Source organism: Malaclemys terrapin, chromosome 1, assembly GCF_027887155.1.
Source record: "Malaclemys terrapin pileata isolate rMalTer1 chromosome 1, rMalTer1.hap1, whole genome shotgun sequence".
NCBI lineage: Eukaryota > Metazoa > Chordata > Testudines > Emydidae > Malaclemys > Malaclemys terrapin.
This window is the reverse complement of record NC_071505.1, coordinates 28,795,701-28,808,971: the sequence shown is the minus strand read 5'-3', so window position 1 is coordinate 28,808,971 and position 13,271 is coordinate 28,795,701. Positions and strand designations below refer to the sequence as shown.

The 13,271-nt window shown below is 48.4% G+C and overlaps 1 protein-coding gene across 1 annotated transcript in view; it reads right to left on the bottom strand.

Annotated features, from left to right (window-relative positions):
- Positions 1 to 862, bottom strand: part of ERGIC2 (ERGIC and golgi 2) — a 44,702-nt gene extending 43,840 nt beyond the window's left edge. The window contains exon 1 of the mRNA XM_054018947.1: positions 703 to 862. The gene's annotated coding sequence lies outside the window, so the exon portion shown is untranslated. The remainder of the gene's footprint in view (positions 1 to 702) is intronic.
- Positions 863 to 13,271: the final 12,409 nt, after the last annotated feature.

The window sequence follows — 13,271 nt, the reverse complement described above, 5'->3', positions numbered from 1 at the left end:
GTGAGGAGGGGAACGGGGTTTGGGGATAGGTGGAGAGGTTGCTCAGGGTGAGGAGGGGAACGGGGTTTGGGGGATAGGTGGGGAGGGGGCTCAGGGTGAGGAGGGGAACGGGGGTTGGGGGATAGGTGGGGAGGGGGCTCAGGGTGAGGAGGGGAACGGGGGTTGGGGGCTAGGTGGGGAGGGGGCTACGTGGGGAGGGGGGCTCAGGGTGAGGAGGGGAACGGGGGTTGGGGGATAGGTGGGGAGGGGGCTCAGGGTGAGGAGGGGAACGGGGGTTGGGGGCTAGGTGGGGAGGGGGCTCAGGGTGAGGAGGGGAACGGGGGTTGGGGGCTAGGTGGGGAGGGGGCTACGTGGGGAGGGGGCTCAGGGTGAGGAGGGGAACGGGGGTTTGGGGGATAGGTGGGGAGGGGGGTCAGGGTGAGGAGGGGTACGGGGGTTTGGGGGATAGGTGGGGAGGGGGGTCAGGGTGAGGAGGGGAACGGGGTTTGGGGGATAGGTGGGGAGGGGGCTCAGGGTGAGGAGGGGAACGGGGGTTTGGGGGATAGGTGGGGAGGGGGGGTCAGGGTGAGGAGGGGAACGGGGGTTGGGGGATAGGTGGGGAGGGGGGTCAGGGTGAGGAGGGGTACGGGGGTTTGGGGGATAGGTGGGGGACACCGGCGGTGCTGTGGGGCAGAGCGGCTGAGAACGGGGAGAGGCGCCTACCTCGCGGCCTGCCCGGATCCCGGCCAGCCAGTGACCGGGCGGCGGCGAGCTCTTCCCTGCGCTCGACTCTGGCAGCCCCGTGGCCCGTGTCTGCGTCTCCGGGTCTGGAGCGGGTGTCTTGCGGGCCAATGAGAAGGCCGCGCGTGCCCTACTGCCAGCAAGCTCCGAGACGGGGCGGCTGGAAGGGACCGAGAATGTGCCTGTCTAGCCCTCCGCGGAGGCCGCGCTCTATGGTTCTGCTCCTCGCTTCCAGCAGGGGCGTTCCCGCCTCCCTCCCTGCCTAGTGTCCTGCCCTACACACCCGGCCCGGCCGGGTGACGGGGGCCGCCCGCTGCTCCTGCTGGACTCAGGATCCAGCCGCGATTGAACCGATTGATAGTAGCAGCCACCGCTCCTTGTCTACTGACTTGGGGGTCGCGTTTCCAGCCCACGCCCTCCCTCCCCCCGAGGGCTGGAAACAGCTTCTGTTTTTGTTTTTTTAAAGAGCTGCGATTCTTACAAAATCCCAGGACTCCCGGAGCTGGGGGCTAAAGAAAATCACCCAATAGCATGAAACGCTTGATAAGAACATGAGCGTTGTTGGCAATGCAGCAACCTGCCATCAGCTCCTGTCCCCAGTCCTGCTCCCTTCCTGGCTGGGCTGCTGCTAGTGAGGGAAAGCTGGGACTAGCCACCCCTCTACTGCCTGCCCCACTGTGTTGCAGGGGTGAGCAGGGCCGGCTCTTGGTTTTTTGCCGCCGCAAGCAAAAATAATTTTGTCTGCCCCCCCGTCCCAGCCCTGGGCTCCTCGCCGCACCTCCCTGCTGCCCAAACCCTGGGCTCTCCCCACCCCCGACCCGCACCCCCCTGCCGTCCCAGCCCTGGGCTCTCCCCCCCCCCTCACCTGTACCCTCCTTCCACCGCAGCTCTGGGTCACTGGTAACTCACTCCCAGGGCAGGTCATTCAGCAGGAATTTTAGATGTGCACAGAACACAGACAGGATTCGCAAAAAGAACAGGAGTACTTGTGGCACCTTAGAGACTAACAAATTTATTAAAGCATAAGTTTTCGTGGGCTACAGCCCACTTCTTCGTATGCACGAAAGCTTATGTTCTAATAAATTTGTTAGTCTCTAAGGTGCCACAAGTACTCCTGTTCTTTTTGCGGATACAGACTAACACGGCTGCTACTTTGAAAACAGACAGGATTGGTTCCCATATGGTTACAGAACTGCAGTAAAGTGAAACAATTTTCAGCTTGTGTGATTGGAGGATAGCTGGATGCAAATTATAAGACTGTCCTCCATAAATGAGGAAAAGTTGAGGTGCCTTTATTATTCTTTTGTTCCACTCTTTCTTTCTATGGGGAATTTGCCAATGCAATATCACTGTCTTCCTTTTAAACAAACAAACAAAAAAAAAAAGGCAATGGCTGTTGAAAATAGCAATTCCAGTCCTAATAACCACTGGGAAGCATTTCTTGCTCAATTTTATCCTACTTTTTCTACAGCAAGTTACAGTGGATCAGTATATTTGATTTGGGAGAAATGAAGTAACAGCTGCCCAAATTGAGCTTGAGCACTCCTGAATTCTGAGGTGTTCAAATCTGGAAGGTAGGTGCTGGGGGGGGGGGAGAGCACGGCAGCATGTATGCAGCAGTGTGTCTGGCACTGCGCAAAGCCAGACACGCTGGTCTGAGTGGTACGGTAAGGGGGCTGGGAGGTTGGAGAAGGGGTAGAGGTTCTGGGGGGCAGTCAAGGGACAGGGAGCAGGGGGGGTTGGATGGGGCGGAGGTTCGGGGGGACAGTCAGGGGCAGGGAGAAGGGGGGGTAGATGGGTCAGGGGTTCAGGTGGGCACTCAGGGGACAGGCAGCAGTTGGATAGGCATGGGAGTCCCAGGGGGTTGTCAGGGGACAGGTAGGGGTGGGGTCCTAGGGGGGAATTTGGGGGGGATTCTCAGGAGGGGGCAGTTGGGGACAAGGAGAAGGGAGGCTTAGCTGGGGGTGGGGTCCCGGAAGGGGGCAATCAGGGGACAAGGACCAGTGGGCTTAGATAGGGGGTAGGGTCCCGGGAGGGGGTGATCAGGGGACAGGGAGCAGGGGGGTTGGATGGGTTGGGGTTTCTGTGGGGGGCAGTCGGAGGGAGTGGATGGTGGCAGGGTGGGGCTACCCTCCCTCCCCGTGGAATGTCCTATTTTTTTAATGTTAAAATATGATATCCCTACCCTTCACAGTGCAGCTCTCCATTCACAGCAGCCTGTAGCATGAGGTCTCAGCTTCCTCACTCCCTCCCCCTCTTTCCTGTTGGTAGTGGCCAAGGGAATGCTGGGAAATGTAGTTCTTTCCCTGCTCCAGGGCTGGCTCTATAGGCAGGGAGCTAACCAAGGAACTACAGCTCCCTGTGCCCCCTGTTGGTTCTCAGCCCCCATGCTGGATCCCTGCCGCCCCTGCAAATGGGCTGCCCCAAGCACGTGCTTGCTTTGCTGGTGCCTAGAGCCACCCCGGGGGTGAGGGCAGGGGCGTCTCTAGCTTTTTTGCCGCCCCAAGCACAGCAGGCAGGTTGCCTTCGGCGGCATGCCTGCGGGAGGTCCCCGGTCGCATGGATTCAGCGGCATGCCTGCGGAAGGTCCGTTGGTCCCGCGGCTTCGGTGTACCCACCGCTGAATTGCCGCCGACTCCGCGGGACTGGCAGACCTCCCGTAGGCAAGCCACCAAAGGCTGCCTGACTGCCGCCCTCGGAAGGACCGGCAGGGCGCCCCCTGCGGCTTGCCGCCCCAGGCACGCGCTTGGAGCGCTTGTGCCTGGAGCCACCACTGGGTGAGGGAGCCAGCGTTGCTAACGTAACACTCATGATTTTATTGTGAGTATCACACTATGAGTCTTGCGCTATTTGGTGCTTTTCTTAAAGCCCCAGACTTTGACAGGTGAGAATCTCAGCTGTCAATTGAGTTGTTGTAGAGAAAATCTTGAAAAGGTGACCCAAGTGAACTGTAGAGACAGTGAGGCCTTGTCTACACTACAGAGTTTTGTCAACAAAAGTTATGTGGTCAATCGAAAAGTGCTATAATAACATCACTATTGCATGTTCATACTATGCTTCCCCTGTGGGCAAAGTGCCTCCACACTTGGTGTTCTAGCATCGACAGAGAGAGCAGTGCACTGTGGGTAGCGATCCCAGGGTGATACTCACCACCTTCTGCAGGCAAGACTTCTGGGAAGCCGGAGGGGATCACAGCATGTCATGGAGGCGGGCTCAATGTCCCATGATGCATTGTTTTCCATCCCAGCATTCTGTGGGCTTCTGACTGTGTTTTGCGGCATTTTTTTCAATGGCCTCTGTGTACTGTGCACCCTCCATCACTGTGTGAAAGGATGGATCCTGCACTGCTCTCTACTTTTGTGGTAACTGTCATTAACATGTAACCCTTCTGCCCATCTAAGTTGGCAGCAACAAGGGCCGGGTTCTGTATCTAGGGGTTCCGTTTCAATAACGCAATGCAAAACCAGCTCGAGCCCCCACCCAGTGACTTGGGACAATTACATACCACCCCCTGGGTGCCTCTAAGAGGCAATACTTCCCCTCTCACAAGCACGGAGTCTGAGTGTAGCAGAAAATGTTTAATAACATGAGGTAAACGACATCAGCATTAAATTGGAAAAACACCACAAACAGGATTCATAACACAAACCATGAGCAAAAAAAACCCACCCCAGCAAATTGGGCTATGTCCTTTCCCTTTTGGCTCTTGAATCCAGCAACCCAAAAATCACCCAGAGTCCCCAAGTCCAACACCCCCAAAGTCTCTTGGGTCCAGCAACCACCCAAAGTCCCAAAAGTCCAACAAACCCCAGCCCCAGAGTAAAAGGGGGGCACGCAGGGTGTTAAGGGGCACCTTACGTGATCCAAGGCCAGCCGACCATCTCTTCGTGGGGTTCCACTGCAGCCTTCACCACGAGCCAGTCCACTTCCTGCCGTCCCACGAACTGCTCCGCTCTACGAGCTGCTCCACTCCGCTCACCGACCTGTGAGCCGCTCCAGCCGTCCCACGAACTGCTCCGCTCTACGAGCTGCTCCACTCCGCTCACCGACCTGTGAGCCGCTCCAGCCATCCCCACAAACAGCTCCACTCACCGTTCCTTGGGCCACTCCAACTGTCCCCACAAGGCTCCGCGCCGCTTGCTGCTCCGCCAGTCATCCCCACAAATTGCTCCACCAACTGCTTAGCAATATAGCTTCGGGCTCCCCCACTAGTTAACACAGCACTCAATGATCTCAGCTCTTAATAACTTTAGCTCTTTTGTAATTCCAGCTCATAGCAATTTCAGCTCACAGTAAGGGAGCACCACTGCTGGTGCACCATTGGCCCAAAGTGAACTCAGCTCAGCAGTCTGTAACTAGATTCCTAATAGAATCAAAGTTATCTCTGACATTCAACAGTGGGGGGGAAGAGAGGGAGTAGTGCAATTGGTGTTTCAGACCCTCAGAGGGCACCCATCCGGAACAAATATAACTTAGAGAATTTTTTCACTTCGAGGTCCCAGAAGCAGAGGCAAGGTTTTCATCCCGAGGCCAAAAGACCAAAAACATCAAGACACTTGATCACGGCCTTGGATAGACCAAGAGACTACTAACACTTGGACCACAGCTCAGAGAGCCGAGAAGCAAATCTCTCAATCTGTCCCCATTCTCTCTCAATTCACTGGGTTTTGTAATCCATGCCCCTTGTCAAGCAAGTGCTACTTAGGTAATGGTGAAGGACGCACTTAGTCCTTCTGTCATTCAACAGTTCCACTGGCCTTGATTCACAGAATCAGGGTAACAAAACTTTATTCTTCCTGCCCCAATAACAGAGAAACTGGGGATCCCACGCCAGCCAAAGTAACCACTTTGAGTTGCTGTTGTTTCATGCCAGGCGAGTGGGTGTGCCTATGCAAACAAGATCAGCCCCTGGAGTTCTTTTCCACACTCGCCATAATTCACCACCAGATGTCAGGGTAGAGCTCATCCTGACTCTGCTTACATCCACATCGCAGACATATCATGCACATGCATGCAGGATAACACATGTATATCATGAGCTCCCAATCTGAACAGGAATCAGAGTTCTCTGCCCTGCTGTGTGCCATGGAAAAAAAACACCAGATTACTTATGTATCAGAGGGGTAGCCGTGTTAGTCTGAATCTGTAAAAAGCAACAGAGGGTCCTGTGGCACCTTGGAGACTAACAGAAGTACTGGGAGCATAAGCTTTCGTGGGTAAGAACCTCACTTCTGAAGAAGTACTTCTGTTAGTCTCCAAGGTGCCACAGGACCCTCTGTTGCTTTTTACAGATTACTTATGGCATTCATAGAGCAGCTGCACACAGTGGACCGTTGCTTTCGGGCTCAGGAAACAAGCACTAAATGGAGGGATCTCATTGTTATGCAAGTCTGGGATGACAAGCAGTGACTGCAGAACTTTTGGATGTGGAAAGCCACCATGGGCAGCTGGTGAACCAGCCATTGGGGAGGATAGCCCCTGGCCCCTCCCCTTCTGCCTGAGGCCCTGCTCCTCACCCTCCCCTTCTGCCCTCCCTCCCCTGCAGGGGCCCAAAGTACCCCAATGTGGCCCCCGGCCCGCCTGCCCCAGCCCCAGAGCTCTGGGCGGTCCCCCAACCCCAGCCCCGGAGTGCTGCCAGCTCCAGGCGGCACGGTCCCAGTGCCCCAAGTGCCAGGTGGGCAGCGCAGCCCCAGCTCCAGCACCAGCCCGCCCCGAGCCCCAGCCAACCTGGGTTACTACGGAAGAGCAGGAAGGAACTGCACTGCGGGAAAGGGCCTGGGGGCAGAGTGTGGGTGGGGCCACACCAGGTACAGCCTCCCCTGGTCTATGATACCCACTGCCCATGAAAGCCACCTTCCTGGAACTGTGTACAGAGCTTGCCCCAGCCCTGATGCACAAGGACATCTCTTAGTGAAGAAGTGTGTGGCAATCGCAGTGTGGAAGTTGGGGACTCCAGACCACTACCGGTCGGTTGCTAATCAGTTTGGAGTCAGGAAGTTGACTGTGAGGGCTGCTGTTAGAGGGCTTATTTCTTTAACCGCTTACTTTCCTGGTCCTTTTTGCAAAAACAGAGAGCAACAATACCCGAAGTCTGAAGGTGCAAACAATTTGATGTTTATTGGGGTGAACTTTTAGCAAGCATGATTCCCGTTTCCTTCCTTAGTGTCCCCCTTTCCAGCTCTGACACCACAGAGTCTTGCCTGTGTCCCTGTTCCCATTCCCTGTTCCCAGTCCTGCTCCTTAGCGAAACATGATTTTAATTCCCCCACCCCCATTCCCTGTTACATAAGCACATAAGAATGGCCGTACCGGATCAGACCAAAGGTCCATCTTCCTGATTGACTGCAGACTATATAGTAAAACTTGAGTTCTGGTTAGCTATACCTTAACCAATCATTTTACTGAAATTTAACTAACCAATCCTAACACATTGTAACATGATTATTTAACCAATCATATTCCATCACCTTAATTGATTTACACTAAAAAAAATTAAATATACAGCAAACAAAAACAATCACAAAACCAAACAGAGATTATACAGACAAACAATGGGAAAGTGGAGACTACAGTAATAAAACATAAAACATTTCTAAAAATAGAAATGAGGATTTTACACCCCAGCTATTGATAAGTGAGTTCTTGCCAGACAGGATGCTATCAAACTATTGAAATCTTTTAGGCTCTTCCGTTTCTCTGGAGGTGATAGATCGGATCACCTTTTTAACAGCTCCAGATTGCCTTATTTTAATGTAACTAGTTTGAAATGTGAGGATGTGACCTTTTGCTTACCAGTTTATGGCTGCCTTTCCTGCTTAGCCAAAGGCCTTACTTAGCCTAAGAACAGAGCCTTAGACTGTTACAGTAAAAAAAGGCCCTATACAGGCAGGCAGAGATTTTATTTTTTTTTATACCTCTATAACTAGCTAAATAATAAACATATACCTACATTCTTAAAGTATAGGCCTTTGCAAACAGACATGAATATCTATATCCTAACAGCTGCATTAATGCAAGTGTGCAGGACTATTAATCACATCCTGCCAAAAAGGACTGTGACTCTTAGCAATGTGTGTGAAATAGTGGATGGCTTTGTGGAAATGGGATTCCCTAACTGTGGCGGGGCAATAGATGGAACGCATATTCCATTTTTGGCCCCAGACCATCTTGCGACGGAGTACATCAATAGAAAGGGGTACTTCTCCATAGTATTGCAGGCGCTTGTTGATCATCATGGGCAATTCACTGACATCAATGCAGAATGGTCTGGGAAGGTGCATGATGCACGCATCTTCAGGAACACTGGCCTGTACAGAGAGCTGCAAGCAGAGACTTTCTTTTCAGACCAAGATTACAGCAGAGGACGTTGAAATGCCAATAATAATCATGGAAGACCCAGCGTACCCCTTACTCCCATGGCTCATGAAGCCTTACACTGGAAACCTGGACAGCCAAAAGGAGCACTTCAACAATAAGCTGAGTAGGTGCAGAATGACCGTGGACTGTGCATTTGGTAGATTAAAAGCATACTGGCGATGCCTTTATGGCAGGTTAGATCTAAGTGAGGAAAACATTCCAATGGTCATAACTGCCTGCTGCATAGTGCGTGATCTTTGTGAGGCAAAGAGTGAAAAGTTTGCACAGGGTGGAGTGCCGAGGCAGATCACTGGGCTGCTGATTTTGAGCATCCTAATACCAGGGCTATTAGAGGGGCACAGTGGGGGGCAATTCAAACCAGGGAGGCTCTGAGGCAACATTTTGAGAATGAGAACCAGTAATGTGTATTTCTAGACAGCAATCTACCATGCTTCATTAATTTGAATTTTGTTTGTTTGCCTAACAATTGTGACAATTCCTCGGTGGGATTTGCAGTAAGCAAATGATTAAACTGCATGTATATGTTTTACTAGCAGCTGCAATCATAATTTGTAGGACACAAATAAAAATTGGTTATCTTTCAGAGAGTTTGTTTTTATTAAACACCAATAAACACACTCAAAAGGCTTGGTGGAAAGGGAGATAGCAGTACCGGCCAGTGTAGGCTCTCCTAACTGTCCATAAGTCCTGCTATCATTTTGGAAACTGTCTGAAAGGGTGGAGTCAACGGGGTATCGAGATGCTCCAGGAATTTGCAAGAAATGGGTGGGCAGAGTTTGGGAAGGGCATGGAACACAGTTCTGAATCGACTGCCATGGGTGGTGGGAAGGGTGAGCACACATCTATTCTGACAGTAGCATGGTTAGAGACTTCAGCATCTCTGTTTGCACCTCCATGACTTTTATCATCCGCCTCTGGGCCTTTTGTATGAGCTCCTAATTCTCCTTTCTGCCCCACCTTTCCATTTCTCTCCACTCCCTATATTCTCTTTTTTCTGCCTCAGAGGATTGCATCACTGCCCGGAACATGTCCTCCTTGCTGTGCTTTGGCCTGTAGAAGCACAAGAAACAATACACAGAAGCATGATTGTTAGTTCAAGTATCAGGGGGTAGCCTTGTTAGTCTGTATCTACAAAAACAACAAGGAGTCTGGTGGCACCTTAAAGACTAATAGATTTATTTGGGCATAAGCTTTCGTGGGTAAAAACCTCACTTCTTCTTCTATGCATCTGAAGAAGTGAGGTTTTTACCCACGAAAGCTTATGCCCAAATAAATCTGTTAGTCTTTAAGGTGCCACCAGACTCCTAATTGTTAGTTTAGTTACAGCATCGAAACAGTGCAGTAAAAGTAAAATACAACTCTTGTAACATACCAATCAGTTTCTCACTGACCCTTGGCAAGCACACAGCTCAACGAACACCCTAGTCATGGTGAGTTTGGCCTGGGTGGATGGGGAGGTGTTAAAGCTGGGACAAAGAGTGTTGGTGATGATTCAAGGGGATTGGTGCAGGTGACAAGGGACAATGCTTAGTCTAAACCAAATGAGGTTGTAACTTGTAAATGATTTGTAAATTACTGATTGTTAGTTGCATCTGAGATTTAATAGTGAAATAGCTAATTTGAAGTTGTCCCTTTAATTCACAATAGAGTTTTATTGGCTAGTTGTAGGACATGGGGTAAATAGGTCACTGATCTGAATCCCTGTTTTAATTACAGTTGCTGTATTGTGAATCCTAAATTGTCACTGCTAGACTAATATGTGTCTGTCTTCATAGACAGAATATCCAGTAGTCAATAATACAAACATTTGTTTCTTTTGACTTTACTGTCAGTTTTGAGGAAGTACTTCTGTAATTGAATAAACGGTTAACATGAAGACATGATGTTACATTTAAACAAAGATATTTACACAGGTGCACTTGGGAACATTGTGGCCTCCAATACATATTAGACAACTACAGTTTTATTCAATATTCTATGAAACTATGTTTCCTTGAATAAACAGTTTGGCATTAATAACTATTGTTTTCAAAAGTTCCTTTGAAGTTGCATATACATAAATTGCACCTACAAATCATCTAACACAATGGTTTTCTCTCCTTTGTAGTCTAATTAATTATTACAGTTACAACTGATTATTTATTAGGCTTCAACATACTGGTCACAGATAACGGGTTCTGTTCCAGTTTCTACTTGGAATTTGATTAGAAGATAAAATTTGGTGAAGCACACATAGAAACTTTATAGACAAAGGTAATCGAAATAATAGAAAAATCAATCTACATAATGATAAGAATAAGATTAGTAAAGCAATTTCCTGTATTGTTCATACTTAAATCTTACACTGTGGAGACCATAGCTAATTCATTAAATAGATCTGTATTAGGGTCAAACACTGGCAGTGAAGTAATGAATGACACATGTAAGAAATTAAACACAATATAGTTTTCATTTACACAACATGACTTATGGTTGGGATGTGCTGTCACAAATGCCTATTTTCTTATAATACTTAGGGATAATTGATTGCATATGGCAAGATACTTCGATTCTTTTGTTTCTCTTTAAGAGACCATCCTAGATTATACCAATTTAATAACTGTTTATCTTTTTTTTCTCAATGTAAGTCTATTAAAGTTGTGATAACTATATTTAAGACATACTTCTTTAACCACCACCTTTAACACAATTGTTTTTGTTTACCTTTACCCAGTTGAATACCTATTCTATACAGGCAAGACATAGGCATGGAAGCACTATACATTGTTAAAGAAGTTTAATTGATTCCATCCAAAAAGGGAACATTGTCCCATAGTTTGGTTATTAAAGTTCCCTATGATGTCATATATAAACAGTTTTCATCGTATGATGTGACTGTTACCATTGCCTCAGGTTGCATCTGTTGATATTGATTGATGTGAAACTGAATATTAGTTCTAAAAGTTGCATCTTGATTGCTCCTTTCAATGAGGGCTTCTTGTTCTATATACAGAGCATGTACATTTTTGCTCAGCTTCAGGCCCAAAGCAAATGTTTTAGCCAGGCCCTGACTGGTGATCACTCTATTACAGTGGTTCCCAAACTGGGGTTCGAGAACCCCTGGGGGTTAACGAAATGTTACAGGGGGTTCCCTAATGGTGGACAGAGCTGTCCCTAGGGACCCCGGGCACCACAGGGCCAGCAGCCCGGAGCCCCTGGACTTTCAAGAGCTAAGAGGATCAAAGCAAGCATATCTATCACACTGAGGAGATTTAAACTTCAAGACTCCTTATAAGAAATGGAAAGGGAGGTGGATATTTTTTGCTGTTTTTAAAATTAAATAGGCAGAAAATATTGTTTTAAAATTATTATAATGAACAAGTTTAAGCTTTGTTGTAACGTGCATTGTTTGTTTGGACTGCTCAAGACCTGAATACTTGTTTAGGAGGAACTCTTCGAGTTGTCTTCTTAAATACCTTCATGCTGTTTCACATCTGATACTCCTTGATGAAACATAGGAGCCTTGTCTTATAACAGGCTTATTCAAAGTGATACAAGCTACGAAAGTGAGATCTTGGAAGAGTGTTGCCATTTTCATAATGTAATAAAAATACTGTAATGATAAATAAGAATACTGGGTCAGACCAAGGGTCCATCTAGCCCAGTATCCTGTCTTCCGACAGTGGCCAGTGCCAGGTGCCCCAGAGGGAATGAACAGAACAGGTAATCATCAAGTGATCCATCCCCTGTCGCCCATTCCCAGCTTCTGGAAAACAGAGGCCAGGGACACTTAATAATAAATAGTGTGTAATAAGCATGTCATAAAAACAAATTTTATATTTCCAAGATCACTACTTTTATAATTTATACTCAGGTAAAGGAGAAAATCCCTGGAAATATTCATTTTTAGGAGGGTTTCAGAGTAGCAGCCGTGTTAGTCTGTATCTGCAAAAAGAACAGGAGTACTCTCTAAGGTGCCACAAGTACTCCTGTTATTTTTAGGAGGGGTTTCGCTAAACTTGACATTTTAGTGAAAGTGTTCACAGGTTGTTAAAGTTTGGGACCCACTGCTCTATTGAGACTGATGATTAGGAGAAGCAGCCCAACCACAATTTGGAATTCATCTTTTGCTTTTGTAGGACTATTTGACACCTGTGGGGACAGATCTTTTTCCGGGTACAACTTCATTTAATTTGCATGGTAAAACTTTTATACATTTTGTTTTATTCTACCATCCCAGACAACTATTAGTGGTATGGGATGTGGAATTGTTGCTGAATGTCTAACAATTATAAACAAACCTAAAAGACCATATGTTTAATATGTGGGTTATTTGACTGGATTTTATTCTTTCTGGGAGCCCCTAGAGAGAGAACAACTGTTTAACCAGTGCCTTATCAGTTTCAGAAGTTGTGTTAGTTTTTCCCTTAAAAGTTTTCACCCACTTTGAAAAAGAGATCTACTACTACCATCAAATTTGTATGTGTGTGTAGAAGATAGTTATGTTAAAATTCATTTGGAGGGTTTAATTGGTCCCCTGACATTTTTAAAGGGAAGATTCTACACCAAGAGTTTTAACTGCTGAATTGTTTTTATAATATTTTTATTTTTATTTTGTAAGGCTTTTAAATTAGAGACTAAATTTTTCTGACTTTCTTTAATTGAAGAAATTGGATGGGAATGACAGGCTGGCTCACAAACTTTTGAAAGTCTGTTTACATCACGTCCCCTAGCATTCCCTTTTTGTCTAATACATTAGCTTTTGATTGTTTTGGACATACAAAGCATCATAGGCACCAACGTCCCCTCTACCCCGGGGGGTGCTCAACCCCCCCTCCACCCCAGGCCCGCCCCCACTCTACCCCTGCCCCCAAACCCCTGCCCTGTCCCACCTCTTCCCACCCCTGCTCTGCTCCCACCCTGCCTCTTTCCGCCCCTTTCCCCAAGCATGCCCCAGCCCCACTCCTCCCCCTCCCTCCTGGAGCCGACCTGCATGCCGTGAAACAGCTGTTCACAGCGGGTGGAAGGCGCTGGGAGGGAGGGGGCGAAGTGATCAGCAGGGCTGCCAACAGGGGAGAGGTGCTGGGTGAGGCAAAGGGAGGAGCTTGGCTGCTGGTGGGTGCTAAGCACCCTCTAATTTTTCTCCGTGGGTGCTCCAGGGCTGGAGAACCCACGGTGTCGGCGCCTATGCAAAG